Here is a 15,736-nt window from a genome sequence, read left to right as displayed (position 1 = left end):
CTATGAAGAAAGGCTGAGTAGATTAGGATTGTTTTCGTTGGAAAGACGGAGATTGAGGGGGTACCTGATTGAGGTATACAAAATTATGAGAGGTATGGACAGGTTGGATAGCAACAAGCTTTTTCCAAGAGTGGGGGTGTCAGTTACAAGGGGTCACGATTTCAAGGTGAGAGGGGGAAAGTTTAAGGGAGATGTGCGTGGAAAGTTTTTTACGCAGAGGGTGGTGGGTGCCTGGAACGCTTTACCAGCGGAGATGGTAGAGGCGGGCACGATAGCATCATTTAAGAGGCATCTAGACAGGTATATGAATGGGCAGCAACAGAGGGAAGTAGACCTTGGAAAATAGGAGACAGATTTAGATAAAGGATCTGGATCGGCGCAGGCTGGGAGGGCCGAAGGGCCTGTTCCTGTGCTGTAATTTTCTTTGTTCTTTGTTAAAGGCCGCAATGCGGCATACAGCACCTAAATCCCAGCCGTGACTACTGATCTGCCCGGTCCCTATCTGGGCCGGCTTTTAAGTATAAGATTCACGAGCCCCAGCTGCTAGGCCTCTGCCCCTCAGCGGGGGAGCTCGTATTCCACGAGCCCCACATGGAAATCAATTCCTTTCTGTGGAAGGTAGTGAGTAATGGAGCATTATGTGCCAACGGGAGAATTGGAACTGTGGGTTGGAAGGAACTTGGGATTATCAGGAACTCCCTGCCTCCAGTCACACATTCCTGCCCTCACCAAACTCACTTCTGCTTCAATTCCTCACAATTCCCCCTCCCATCACCTTGCTACCAACTCCTTTCTCCCACCATCACCGTTACCTCTTCCCTTTCGAACAAACTGTTGATGAACCATTTCCCCGTTTTCCTTTCTGATCTTTGACAAAGAGTCACCGGACTCGAAACGTTAGCTCTTTTCTCTCCCTACAGATGCTGCCAGACTTGCTGAGATTTTCCAGCATTTTCCCTTTCGTTCCCTTTCTGATCTCCTCATTAACCCTCTTTCCATATTGAAATCCTAACCAGGATAGTGAGAGTTCAGGAGCTACTTTACACACACCTGTTATTCCAAACTGTTTCGGTTCCTACCGATTATTAAGAAAAAAATAATTTTGCTTGCTTTCAAAATACAACTAACTCTTTTCAAAGAAACAAAATGAGAGAATTTTAGAACTAGCACCAAGAGAGGCCATTGAGTATGTCCTTCCTGTGCCTGTGTTGGCACTTTACAAGATCTGTACACTGACTCCCAAGCCCCTACACTTCTCACATAGCTTTTTCCCTTTAAGTGATTCTCCAATTCCCTTTTAAATTGAACGTGCTTCCATCAGCTTTTCACGAAGAACCTTCCAGATGGAACATGCACTGTGTAAAAATGTATTTCCTTATGCTGATCCTCCTTCATTTGCCAATCATCTTCATTCTGCGTCTGCTGGAAACAGTTTCTACTTATTTACTCTATCAAAACCATAAATTACTTTTAACACCTCTATCCAGTGGGTGGCATGGTAGCACAGTGCTTCACAGGGCCAGGATTCCAGGTTCGATTCCCGCTTAGGTCACTGTCTGTGCGGAGTCTGCACGTTCTCCCCGTGTCTGCGTGGGTTTCCTCCGGGTGCTCCGGTTTCCTCCCACAAGTCCTGAAAGTCGTGCTTGTTAGGTAATTTGGACATTCTGAATTCTCCCTCAGTGTACCAAACAGGTGCTGGAATGTAGCATCTGGGGGCTTTTCACAGTAACTTCATTGCAGTGTTAATGTAAGCCTACTTGTGACAATAAAGATTATTGCACAATCTTCTCATAACCTTCCCTCCCCAAAACACCTCCATTCCTCAGTCGCCCTGGCACCCGTCAAGCCCCATTACCCAATCTCTCTCACTCCCTCAACTCCAATTCCCCTTTTCTCCCCCTCTCCCCGAGTCCCCATTCCTCCAGTCTCTCCCTCTCCCCCCAAGCTCCCATTGTGCAGTCTCCCCCTCTCTCCCCTAAGCCTCTATTCCCCAGTCTCTTGCTCTTTTCCTGAGCCCTCATTTTTCAGACTCTTCCTCTCTTTCCTAGCCTTCATTCCCCAATCTCGCCCTCTCTTCCCGAACCCCCAGATGCTAATCGCTCCCTCTCTCCCTGAGCCCTCATTCCCCAATTTCTCCCTGGGAATGGGGGCTAGGGGACAGACTGGAAAATGGGGGCTCATGGAAAGAGCGAGGGACTGGGGAACAGAGGCTTAGGGAGAGGCGGAGAGACTGCAGGATCAGGGATTGGGAGCAGAGGCAACAATAGAGGAATCGGAGCTTGAGAGAGAAGGGGAGTCTGGGGAATAGGGCTCAGGGAAAAAGGGAGAGACTGCACAATTGGGACATGGAGAAAGAGGGGGAGGCTTGGGCAAGGGGGCTTGGAGAGAGAGAGAGCAACTGGGGAATGGGGACTTGGAGACACAGAGCAACTGGGGAATTAGGGTTCGGAGGAGAGAGGGAGGGACTGGAAGATGGGAACTCAAGATGAGAGAAATTGGTCAATGGGGGTTCGGGGAGAGAAGGAGAGAGTGGAGAATGTGCGCTGAGGGAGAGGGGATGAGTTTGGGGAATGGGGGATGTTATATTACGTGATTGTAATACATTGTTACTCTTTGCTTCACTCCCAGAATGGTCTGATGGTTGGATTTCAATGAAACTATCAGTCATCAATTTAAAGCAAATAACATTTAATGAATAACAAATATAAATACTCATGTGCTCGTTCACTTCACAGACCTATAGAACATAGAACATAGACACTACAGTGCAGTACGGGCCCTTCGGCCCTCGATGTTGCACCGACCTGTGAAACCATCTGAAGCCTATCTGACCTACACTATTCCATTTTCATCCATATGTCTATCCAGTGACCACTTAAATGCCCTTAAAGTTGGCGAGTCTACTACTATTGCAGGCAGGGCGGTCCACACCCCTACTACTCTCTGAGTAAAGAAACTGCCTCTGACATCTGTCCTATATCTATCACCCCTCAATTTAAAGCTATGTCCCCTCGTGTGGTCATCACCATCTGAGGAAAAAGACTCTCACTGTCCACCCTATCTAACCCTCTGACTATCTTATATCTCTATTAAGTCACCTCTCAGCCTTCTCCTCTCTAATGAAAACAACCTCAATTCCCTGAGCCTTTCCTTGTAAGACCTTCCCTCCATACCAGTCAACATCCTAGTAAATCTCCTCTGAACCCTTTCCAAAGCTTCCACATCCTTCCTATAATGTGGTGACCAGAACTGCACGCGGTACTCCAGGTGTGGCCGCACCAGAGTTATGTACAGCTGCAGCATGACCTTGTAGTTCCGAAACTCAATCCCCCTGCTTATAAAGGCTAGCACAAAATATGCCTTCTTAACAGCCCTATTAACCTGGGTGGCAACTTTCAGGGATTTATGTACCTGGATGCCGAGATCTCTCTGTTCATCTACACTACCAAGAATCTTGCCATTAGCCCAGTACTCTGCATTCCTGTTACTCCTTCCAAAGTGAACCACCTCACACTTTTCCGCATTAAACTCCATCTGCCACCTCTCAGCCCAGCTCTGCAGCTTATCTATTTCCCTCTGTATCCTATAACATCCTTCAGCACTATCCACAACTCCACCGACCTTCGTGTCATCTGCAAATTTACTAACCCATCCTTCTACACCCTCTTCCAGGTCATTTATAAAAATGACAAACAGCAGTGGCCCCAAAACAGATCCTTACGGTACACCACTAGTAACTGAACTCCAGGATGAACATTTTCCATCAACCACCACCCTCTGTCTTCTTTCAGCTAGCCAATTACTGATCCAAACCGCTAAATCAACCTGAATCCCATGCCTCTGTATTTTCTACAATAGCCTACCGTGGGGAACCTTATCAAACGTTTTACTGAAATCCATATACACCACATCAACTGCTTTACCCTCATCCACCTGTTTGGTCACCTTCTCAAAGAACTCAATAAGGTTTGTGAAGCACGACCTACCTTTCACAGGTATAACTGATGATAAAGTAAATCAGAAGAAGTATTAATTATATTTAACTACACGTGCTAACTATGCTATATAAGAAGGCAAATGGAATTTTGTCCTTCATTGCTAGAGGGATGGAGTTTAAGACTGGGGAGGTTATGTTGCAATTGTATAAGGTGTTAGTGAGGCCACACCTGGAGCATTGTGTTCAGTTTTGGTCTCCTTACTTGAGGCACTGGAGGGTGTGCAGAGGAGATTCACTAGGTTAATCCCGGAGCTGAAGAGGTTGGATTATGAGGAGAGGTTGAGTAGACTGGGACTGTACTCGTTGGAATTTAGAAGGATGAGGGGGGATCTTATAGAAACATTTTAAATTATGAAGGGAATAGATAGGATAGATGCAGACAGGTTGTTTCCACTGGGGGTGAAAGCAGAACTAGGGGCATAGCCTCAAAATAAGGGGAAGTAGATTTAGGACTGGGTTTAGGAGGAACTTCTTCACCCAAAGGGTTGTGAATCTATGGAATTCCTTGCCCAGTGAAGCAGTTGAGGCTCCTTCATTACTGTTTTTAAGGTAAAGATAGATAGTTTTTTGAAGGAAGAATAAGGTAAGGGTTAGGTGTTGGGCCGGAAAGTGGAGCTGGGTCCACAAAAGATCAGCCATGATCTCATTGAATGGCGGAGCAGGCTCGAGGGGCCAGATGGCCTACTCCTGCTCCTAGTTCTTATGTTCTTATGTTCTTATATGTCTCCAACACTCTGCTGTCTAGTCACTCGTGGTTCAAAGAGAGGGAAGATCCTTTGAGTTCAGTTTATATACCCGAATCTAGTGCTGCCATCTAGTGGTTGTCTAACACTATGATGCAGTTGTTAACCCATTACATACCAGCAGATATACAGATCACTACATCCCCCTTTTTAAAACATATTTTCTGCTCATCAAAGGAAAATGTATAACTATATAACAATTAATTATGAGAGGTATATCAGTACAAAACATAAACGAGTAATGTCTATACATAATAATTCAATGTATTACAAGTTCAGTCTGTTTGGTTTCGTTCATCGTCTTGTCGATCTTCTGAGTTGACGAGGTGGTGATGATGAAGTTTTCACTGGCTTGTGCATGTCATCAGTATTTCTGGTGTGCATCTAAATAGTGTCATGAAAAACTGATACAGTCAAATTTAAATCAGGAATAATTTGGTGTTTTGGTCAAATTATTTGCAATGCCTATTTCTGCGTAGAATCGTACCTTCCGCTGATTTCGCTATGTAGGAGTATGGAGCTGCTTGCCTTATGGGTTGTTGCTGGAGCAGACCAATCTCATCTGAAATTTTTATTCTTCCAACGTCATCTGGAGTGAGTGGTTCCAGTTGAGATGCATGCCTGTTGCAATATGACTGTTGACATGAACGTTGCTTTTATATCTTCTTTAACCACCACTGGCAAGTGATCTGGATCCTACAGTGAATGGATGGTAAAGCAGTTTTCTGAGTTCCTGATTCATCAACATTTGAGCCGCTGAAAGACCAGTAGACAGTGGTTGTTACTCTATAGGATAACAACACAGGTAGATATCAGAACACCGAATTCACCCAGCTTGCTGATTAACTGCTTGGCAATGTGAACACCCTTCTCTACCTTACCATTGGACTGAGGGTAGTGAGGACTGGATGTCACATGCATCAAGTTGTACTTCTTGAGAACTCGGTTCATTCAAAACTGTCAAAACATGGCCCCATTGTCCGACATGAAGGTATGCCTTGAAAACGTTTCCTGGCGTGCTTTAAGTAACTGATTTTGAAGTTAAATCCAGAGTTTCATTACCTCTGGATAATTAGAATAGTAATCAATAATTAAACATAGTCACGACAGCCAAGCGAGTGAAATTGGTCAATTTCTAATTGGCCCAAGGAGATGTAACTAATTTGTGTTGTTGCAGAGTCTCCTTGCATTGCGCAGGTCGGTGTTTTTGACAAGTTTCACAGGAGATAACCATGTCAGTTATGTCTCTATTTATTCCCAGCCAATAGGCTGCCTGTGTTGCCCGTCTTTTACACTTCTCGATCCCGAGGTATACCTCATGAATCTGATCAAACAACATACAACAAAGACATAGTGGAATTACTATTCGGTCGAGTCTCAAGAGCAGTCCATCTACAATCGTTAAATCTGACTGAATGTTTCTGTACTGAGGATCTCGCCCTTTCGGTCACCCATGTTGAAATGATGAATGACTCTTTGTAGTGTAGCATTCTTTTCAGTTTCAGTTCTGATTAAATTTAATTTCTGATCTGATGCACGTAGGTTTTCTGCACAGAGTTGCGCCTGAGCTTCGGCATCACGTATGAATTCAAATGGTGGACTGACAGACATGATGGAGCGTGATGGAGTATCCGCAATAATTAAATCTTTCCCTGGTGTGTACATTAGGTTAAAATCATACCGTCGTAGTTTCATCATGATTCTTTGAAGTCTTGTCGTCACGTCATTGAGATCCTTGTCGATAATGTGCACCAACTGCCTGTGATCCATCTCAACTGTGAATGTGGGAAGCCCATAGACACAAACATGGAATTTGAGTATTCCTGCCAATGTACCCAGACATTCCGTCTCAATTTGGACGTATCTGCATTCCTTCGCTGTCATTGATCTTGAAACATATGCTGCAGGAACCCAATATGAATTGTCGTCTCTCTGTAAGAGTATTGCGCCTATCCCACCCTGACTTGCATCAGTGGATATTTTGGTTGCTCTTTTAGGATCAAAGAAAGGTAGTATTGGTGCAGTCATGAGTTGGAGTTTCAAATCTTGTCGCTCTTTCTGATGGCCCTCTGTCCATTCAAAAGGTGTAGACTTCTTTATTAAGTGTCTTAAAGCTGTTGTTCTTGTTGACAAGTTGCAGACAAACTTGCCTAGAAAGTAAACAAAGCCTAAAAACCTGAGTACAGCCTTTTTGTCCTCTGGTATTTTCATGTTCTGAATAGCTGCAATTTTTTCATCATCAGGTTGTACTCCATGCTGAGAAATGGTATCTCCTAAACATTTAAGTGATGACATTCCAAAAGTGCATTTAGATTGATTGAGTTTGAGGCCATATTTGTAGATATGAATATGCGCTGAAACACTTGCTTTAGTCGCTCAATATGCTCTTCTCTGGTTGTACACCAAATTATGATGTCATCAACGTATACCCTCACACCTTCTATTCCTTCCATCATTTGTTCCATGATCCTGTGGAATATCTCAGATGCCGATATGATACCGGAAGGCATACGGTTTAAACAAAATCTTCCAAAGGGCGTGTTAAATGTGTAGAGTTGTCTGCTCGAGTCGTCAAGTGGCATTTGCCAAAATCCCTGTGATGCGTCTAACTTCGTAAAGGTGCGTGCATTTGTCATCTCACTGGTGATCTCCTCGCTTCTTGATATGGGGTAGTGTCCCCTCCTTCTGTTCTTATTGAGACCCTTGGAATCAATGCAGATGCGAAGATCACCAGACATTTTTTTTAATGCAAACCAATGAACTGACCCAGTCAGTCGGTTTTAGTGACTCGTGTGATTATCACTTGGTTTTGAAGTCGGTCTAGTTCTTGTTTCAATCTTTCTCGTAAAGGAGCAGGAATCTTCCAAGGTGGATGAACCACTGGCTTGGCATCCTTCCTCAGTAGAATTTTATACTGGAATGGTAGTCAATCCATGCCTCTGAAAACATCAGGATATTGATTCAAGATGCATTGGATATCACCATCCAATATAGGTGTAGATGTAGTCGCTGTATAGATATGCTACACAAGATGCAATTCTTTACATGCTTGCGCACCTAGACGTGAGGATTTTGCATTGTTGACAATCTCAAATCTTAAGATTTTGTCAATTTGTTTATTGGAAACTTTTAAATGGCATGACCCCGTTGAATAAACCATGTTACTGTTATAGTCCTTCAGTCTGCAGACAGTCAGAAGTATCTCAGGTTCAGCTTCAAGCTTGTTGAGATCCAGCCTTGAGAGCAGGTTAGCTGAAACACCAGTGTCAAGTTTAAACAAAATTGGGCAGATGTTAACTTGTACGACTGTGTTCCATTCATTATTAGAATTTATTGAATTGATTTGTTGAGGATTATTTATTGCTTCATTGGATTCCTCACACTTTTGTATGATGCCAATATTCTCCAGTGAGTAATTGTCAGTATCGGATGAAAAATTCTCTTCTTCTTTGTTTTCTTTTGATTTGACACTATGAACATTAATCTGCCTGTAGTTTTGTTCAGCAGGTTTAAATGGGAGTGAAGATCTGCATCGTGCCGCAAAATGATTACGTTTGCCACAGTTAGAGCATTGTTTTCCATGTGCTGGACATTTCTTCTTTAAGTGGGCGGTTCCACATCTAGAATACGTCATGACATTGACATCGTGATGCACGAATTACATCTTTGTGCATGCGCAGATCGGCTTTCGTCCGTCTTGCATTTTTTTTACAAAGTGCGCATGTACAGAGTTCAAGTGAGCATGCGCAAGATAGCTGTCATCTGAAACGTGCTTCTTCATCAACAGTGACACCGTTTTTACACACTCAATCTTGTGGTGCATTTTTGCGCCTTTTTCACGGATGTAATACTCTTGGTACTGATTCTTATTTTGCTGATGTACTAGGCATTTTTAAATCGCTATTTCTAACATTAAATCTTGTTATCTCAAAAGCCTTTCTCTGAGGTGCTAATCATTTATCCCAAATACAATCTGGTCATGAATTAAAGAATCATGTAGTGCTGAGAAGTTACAGGATTGAGCCAGAAGTTTTAAGTGTGTCACAAAGGTAGGATACGATTCCCCTGTTTTTTGCAGTCTCTTGTGGAAAATGAAACGTTCAAACGTCTCATTTGTTTGGATCTTGCAGTGGTTCTCGAATTTACTTAGAATTACATCATATTTAGCTTTGTCCTGACCTACTGAAAGGAGTTGTATATTTCGATTGCATGCTGTCCTGCCAATATTAAGAGCAATGCAATTTTTCTAGCATCAGTTGTGGTAGTTAAATCTGTAGCTTCCAATTGTATATAAAATTGTTGTATGAACAGTTTCCAATTAGTGTTCAAATTACCAGTAATCTTGAGGTGATATGCAGTTTGTGCGTGGTCCATCGAGGTGTTTGTCTTTGAAAAATTTGTTTGCTGCGATGCTTCTCCAGTCGAATACCTGCTATGGTTTTCTTCTGTTTCTAATCTAACTGAATCACTCTAGCTAGTTTTCTGAAGCCAAAACTGGTACCATGTTATATTACATGATCGCAATCCATTGTTACTCTTTGCTTTACTCCCAGAATGGTCTGATGGTTGGATTTCAAAGAAACTATCAGTCTTCAATTTAAAACAAACTATATTTAATGAATAATGAATGTAAATACTAATGAGTTTGTTCACTCTACAGAACTGTAACCGATGATAAAGTAAATCTGAAGAAGTATTAATTATGTTTAACTAAACATGCCAACTATGCTATATCACTCTAACACTCTGCTGTCTAGCCATTCCTGGTTCGAAGAGAGGGAAGATCCTCTGAGTTCAGTTTATATACCTGAATCTAGTGTTGCCATCTAGTGGTTGTCAGATCACGACAAGGGAAATGATAGCGAGGGAGAACCTGGGGGAGAGTGGAAAATGGGGGCTTGCAGACAATAGAGAGAGACTGGGTAGGGTGTCTTGGGGAGAGAGTGGCGAATAGGGGCAAGGGAGAGAGAGAAAATTCAAGAACAGGGGCTTGTGAGAGAGGAAGAGAGATTGGGGAATGGGGGCTCAGTGAGAGAGAAAAAGTGGGAATGGGGGCTTGGGTAGAGAGGGAGAGACTGGGGCACGAGGGCTCAGGGAATAGGGTGAGTTTGGGGTATGGGGATCAGGGAAAGAGGGAGTGACTGAGGGAGACCGTGGATGAAGGTTTGGGGAGAGAGAGTGGGGGATGGGTCTAAGGAGAGAGGGAGAAACTGCGGAATGGGGGCTTGGGCTAGAGGGAGAGATTGGTGATATCAAGCTCGCATTTCGCAGTCGCTCCCTCACTTCCTGACCCTCCATTCCCCAATCTCTCCCATTCTCCAGGCCCCATTCCCCAGCTTCTCCCTGTCTCCTCAAACCCCATCCCCACTTTTTCTCTCTCCCTGAGGCCTCATTCCCAAATCTCACATTCTGTCCCCAAGTCCCAATACTCCAGTTTCTCTCTTTCAGCCCGCCCTTATACCCCACTCTCTCTCCAGACCTCCTTTCCCAGTCTCCCCCTGTACACTGCATGCCCCCATACACAAGTCTCCCCCTCTCTCTCGGAGTCCCCATTCCCCAGTCTCTCGTGTTAAAGTTACAAACCCGATGACTGCAGTTTATTGGGCTCAACCAAGGAGCTCAGGTATTTTAAATAAAATCTTACTTCACCTGTGTTCCGATTCTGGGTCAATAGGGCTGGAATTGGCCGTGCACTAGCCCAGGGTGCCGTGACACTGAGAACCAGCCCATATTGAACTCCATGGGAATGACCGAGACTTGACTCTATTTAAAATGAATGAAGTCTGACCACTTTTAGAATTATGATACCAGGCTACCAGTTAGTTTTTGTTTTGCACAGTGCTTCACACAGTGTTTGTTGTTCAAGTGTAGGCACTGAGGCAGAACACTTAAATAGCTGATCCCACAGGATGTTGGGGGCAATTTTCAGAAATGTTCAATTCTGGGAAATGTCTGGATATTTACTGGAGGATCGGGAATCTCACGTGCAAGGCTCAGGGAAAGTCAGCAAGTGCTGCAAATACTACAGCTTTCCTAACCCCAGCGCGTGACTAAACATAAACAGCCGTTATACTTTTGGAGTCTAGTTCCTGTCGCAATACAGGAAGCATAGCTGTAGATTTCCGCAATATTATAACCTGCCTGCTTACCACTGGCTGGGTTCCATCTGATCTCTTACGGTCATCTGAAAGGGCAGATTGGTTTAAAATCTCATCAGAACAATGACACCTCTGACAGTGCAGCACTCCCTCAGTATTGCACTGGTGTGCCAACCTGGATTATGTCTCTTACACTACAAACCACAGCCTTCTGAGACAGGGTTAAGTGCATTATTACCATGGCGATAGCCATGGTTGGGTTTCAGGGCACCAGGGAGGTGAGACGTTGATGCTGTGACTGTTTGGACATGGGGAGAATACTGACAACAAAAAAAAATCTTGCATTTATATAGCCTTTAGTGTATTAAAAAAATCCCAAGGCCTTTACAGGAGCATTATGGGACAAACCTTGACACTGAGTCAAGTAATGAAGTATTAGGTCAGATGACCGAAAGCTTGGTCAAAGAGTTGGATTTAAGGAACAATTTGAGAAGGAAAGAGAGTAGTTTGAGTGAAGGCAAGCATCCAGCAGAGGGCAGCAGAGCAGAGCTACTGATTGGCTGTTCCGGGGAGATTTGCAGACGTGCAGTGCGGTCAGCCTAATTTGAAGGTGGTTTGTGAAGGGGCTGTTGTCAAGTGAGTATTGTGATTGGTAAGTAAAATCTTTATTCCTTTCACTTATTAATTATTTGATACTATATTTGTAATCAGTTAAGGTAAAGGGTAAAAATGGCAGGAGATCCCAGACCCGTGTTATGCTCCTCGTGCTCAATGTGGGAGTTCAGGGACGCGGCCGATGCCCCTGACTTCTTCATGTGCGGGAGGTGTGTCCAGCTGCAGCTCCTGTTAGACCGCATGACGGCTCTGGAGCTGCGGATGGATTCACTTTGGAGCATCCGCGATGCTGAGGAGGTTGTGGATAGCATGTTCAGTGAGTTGGTCACACCGCAGATTAGGATTGGTGAGGGAGACAGGGAATGGGTGACCAAAAGGCAGAGAAAGAGTAGGAAGGCAGTGCAGGTGTACCCTGCGGTCATCTCCCTCCAAAACAGGTATACCGTTTTGGATACTGTTGGGGGAGATGACTCACCAGGGGAAGGCAGTAGTAGCCAGGCTCATGGCACCGTGGCTGGCTCTGCTGCACAGAAGGGCAGGAAAAAGACTGGCAGGGCTATAGTCATAGGGGATTCAATTGTAAGGGGAGTAGACAGGCGTTTCTGTGGTCGAAAACGAGACTCCCGAATGGTATGTTGCCTCCCGGGTGCTCGGGTCAGGGATGTCTCCGATCGGCTGCAGGACATACTGAAGGGGGAGGGTGAACAGCCAGTTGTCGTGGTGCATATAGGCACCAACGAAATAGGTGAAAAAAGGGATGAGGTCCTACAATCAGAATTTAGAGAGTTAGGAGCCAAGTTAAAAAGTAGGAACTCAAAGGTAGTAATCTCAGGATTGCTACCAGTGCCACGGGACAGTCAGAGTAGAAATTCAAGAATAGTCAGAATGAATACGTGGCTTGAGAGATGGTGCAGGAGGGAGGGGTTCAGATTTTTGGGACATTGGAACCGGTTCTGGGGACGGTGGGACCATTACAAACCGGATGGTCTACACCTGGGCAGGACTGGAACCAATGTCCTATGGGGTGCTTTTGCTAACACCTTTGGGGAGGTTTTAAACTAATGTGGCAGGGGGATGAGAACCAGATTAGGAAGTTAGAGGTCAGTAAAGAAGCAGCAAATAAAGCCAGTAAGGTACGAGACAATAAACTCCACGTGACTAAGGGGAAGAGTAGACAGGGAAGAGATGATGAACGCAAAGGTGGTCTGAGGTGCATTTGTTTTAATGCGAGAAGTGTAGCAGGTAAGGCAGATGAACTTAGGGCTTGGATCAGTACCTGGGAATATGATGTTATTGGTATTACTGAGACTTGGTTGAGGGAAGGGCAGGACTGGCAACTGAATATCCCAGGGAAAGATGTTTCAGGAGGGATAGAGAGGGAGGTAGAACGGGTGGAGGAATTGCATTACTCGTCAGAGATGCTATCACAGCTGTGATTAAGGAGGGCACGATGGAGGATTCGAGCACTGAGGCAATATGGGTGGAGCTAAGAAATAGGAAGGCTGCAATAACATTGTTGGGACTTTACTACAGGCCTCCCAAAAGTGAGCATGAAGTAGAGGTACAAATATGCACACAGATTATAGAAAAATGTAGGAGCAATAGGGTGGGTGTGATGGGAGATTTTAACTTCCCCAACATTGAATGGGATTCGTGTAGTGTTGAGGCGTAGATGGAGCAGAGTTTGTAAGGAGCTCCAGACGAGTTTTTTAGAGCCATAGTATAAATAGCCCAACTCGGGAAGGGGCATACTGGACCTGGTATTAGGAATGATTCCCGGCCAGGTGGTTGATGTTTCAGTCGGTGATTACTTTGGGAATAGCGATCACAATTCCGTAAGTTTTAGAATACTCATGGACAAGGACAAGCGTGGTCCGAAAGGAAGAGTACTAAATTGGGGAAAGGCAGAGTATACAAATTCGGCGGAGCTAGGGAATGTGGATTGGGAGCAGCTGATTAAGGGTAAATCCACATTTGAAATGTGGAAGTCTTTTAAGGAAAGGTTGATTAGAGTGCAGGACTGACATGTTCTGTGTGAAAATGAAAGATAGAAATGGCAAGATTAGGGAACCATGGATGAACGGGTGGAAATTGCGAGACTAGCTAGATGAAATGAAAAAGGAAGCATACATAGGATCGAGGCAACTCAAAACTGATGAAGCTTTGGAGGAATATCGGGAAAGTAGGACGAATCTCAAACGCGCAATAAAGAGGGCTAAAAGGGGTCATGAAATATCTTTGGCTAACAGGGTTAAGGAAAATCCCAAAGCATTTTATTCGTATGTAAGGAGCAAGAGGGTAACTAGAGGAAGGATAGGCTCACTTAAAGACAAAAGAGGGAATTTATGCATGGACTCAAAGGAAATGGGTGAGATTCTTAATGAGTACTTTGCATCGGTATTCACAAAGGAGAGGGACAAGACGCAGCATGGGTTCGTAAAAGGCAGGTCGTGCCTAACTAATTTAGTGGAATTTTTTGAGGACATTACCAGTGCAGTAGATAACGGGGAGCCGATGGATGTGGTATATCTTGGATTTCCAGAAAGCCTTTGACAAGGTGCCACACAAAAGGTTGTTGCATAAGGATAAAGATGCATGGCATTAAGGGTAAAGTAGTAGCATGGATAGAGGTATTGGTTAATTAATAGAAAGCAAAGAGTTGGGATAAATGGGTGTTTCTCTGGTTGGCAATCAGTAGCTAGTGGTGTCCCCTCAGGGATCTGTGTTGGGCCCACAATTGTTCACAATTTACATTGATGATTTGGAGTTGGGGACCAAGGCAATGTGTCCAAGTTTGCAGATGACACTAAGATGAGTGGTAAAGCGAAAAGTTGCAGAGATACTGGAAGTCTGCAGAGGGATTTGGATAGGTTAAGTGAATGGGCTCGGGTCTGGCAGATGGAATACAATGTTGACAATGTGAGGTTATCCATTTTGGTAGGAATAACAGCAAACGGGATTATTATTTAAACGATAAAATATTAAAGCATGCCTGCTGTTCAGAGAGACTTGGGTGTGCTAGTGCATGAGTCCCAGAAGGTTGGTTTACAAGTGCACAGGTGATTAAGAAGGCAAATGGAATTTTGTCCTTCATTGCTAGAGGGATGGAGATTAGACTAGGGAGGTTATGTTGCAATTGTATAAGGTGTTAGTGCGGCCACACCTGGAGTATTGTGTTCAGTTTTGGTCTCCTTACTGAGAAAGGATGTACTGGGCGCTGGAGGGTGTGCAGAGGAGATTCACTAGGTTAATCCCAGAGCTGAAGGGGTTGGATTATGAGGAGATGTTGAGTAGACTGGACTGTATTTGGTTGAATTTAGAAGGATGAGGGGGGGATCTTATAGAAACATTGTAAAATTATGAAGGGAATAGATAGGATAGATGCGGGCAGGTTGTTTCCACTGGCGGGTGACAGCAGAACTAGGGGGCATAGCCTCAAAATAAGGGGAAGTAGATTTAGGACTGAGTTTAGGAGGAACTTCTTCACCCAAAGGGTGTTGAATCTATGGAATCCTTGCCCAGTGAAGCAGTTGAGGCTCCTTCATTACATGTTTTTAAGGTAAAGATAGATAGTTTTTTGAAGAATAAAGGATTAAGGGTTATGGTGTTCGGGCCGGAAAGTGGAGCTGAGTCCACAAAAGATCAGCCATGATCTAATTGAATGGCGGAGCAGGCTCGAGGGGCCAGATGGCCTACTCCTGCTCCTAGTTCTTATTGAGGCTAGGGATGGATGTTTAAATACTCTCGGTCAAGTTGTCATACGGAAGGGGGAAGTTTTGGGTATTCTAAAAGACATTAAGGTGGACAAGTCCCCAGGACCGGATGGGATCTATCCCAGGTTACTGAGGGAAGCGAGAGTCGAAATAGCTGGGGCCTTAACAGATATCTTTGCAGCATCCTTGAGCACGGGTGAGGTCCCGGAGGACTTCAGAATTGCTAATGTTGTCCCTTTGTTTAAGAAGGGTAGTAGGGATAATCCAGGGAATTACGACCTGTGAGCTTGACGTCAGTGGTATGGCAAACGTTTGGAGAAGATACTGCGGGATAGGATCTATTCACATCTGGAAAGAAAATAGTCTTATCAGTGATAGGCAGCATGGTTTGTGCAGGGAAGGTCATATCTTACAAACCTAATAGTATTCTTTGAGGAAGTGACAAAGTTAATTGATGAGGGAAGGGCTGTAGATGTCATATACATGGACTTTAGTAAGGCGTTTGATAGGGTTTCCCGTGGCAGGTTGATGGAAAAAGTGAAGTCATATGGGGTTCAGGGTGTACTAGCC

This window comes from Scyliorhinus canicula, chromosome 12 (assembly GCF_902713615.1).
Source record: "Scyliorhinus canicula chromosome 12, sScyCan1.1, whole genome shotgun sequence".
In the NCBI taxonomy this organism is placed as follows: Eukaryota; Metazoa; Chordata; class Chondrichthyes; order Carcharhiniformes; family Scyliorhinidae; genus Scyliorhinus; species Scyliorhinus canicula.
Note: the sequence above shows the minus strand (reverse complement) of the source record.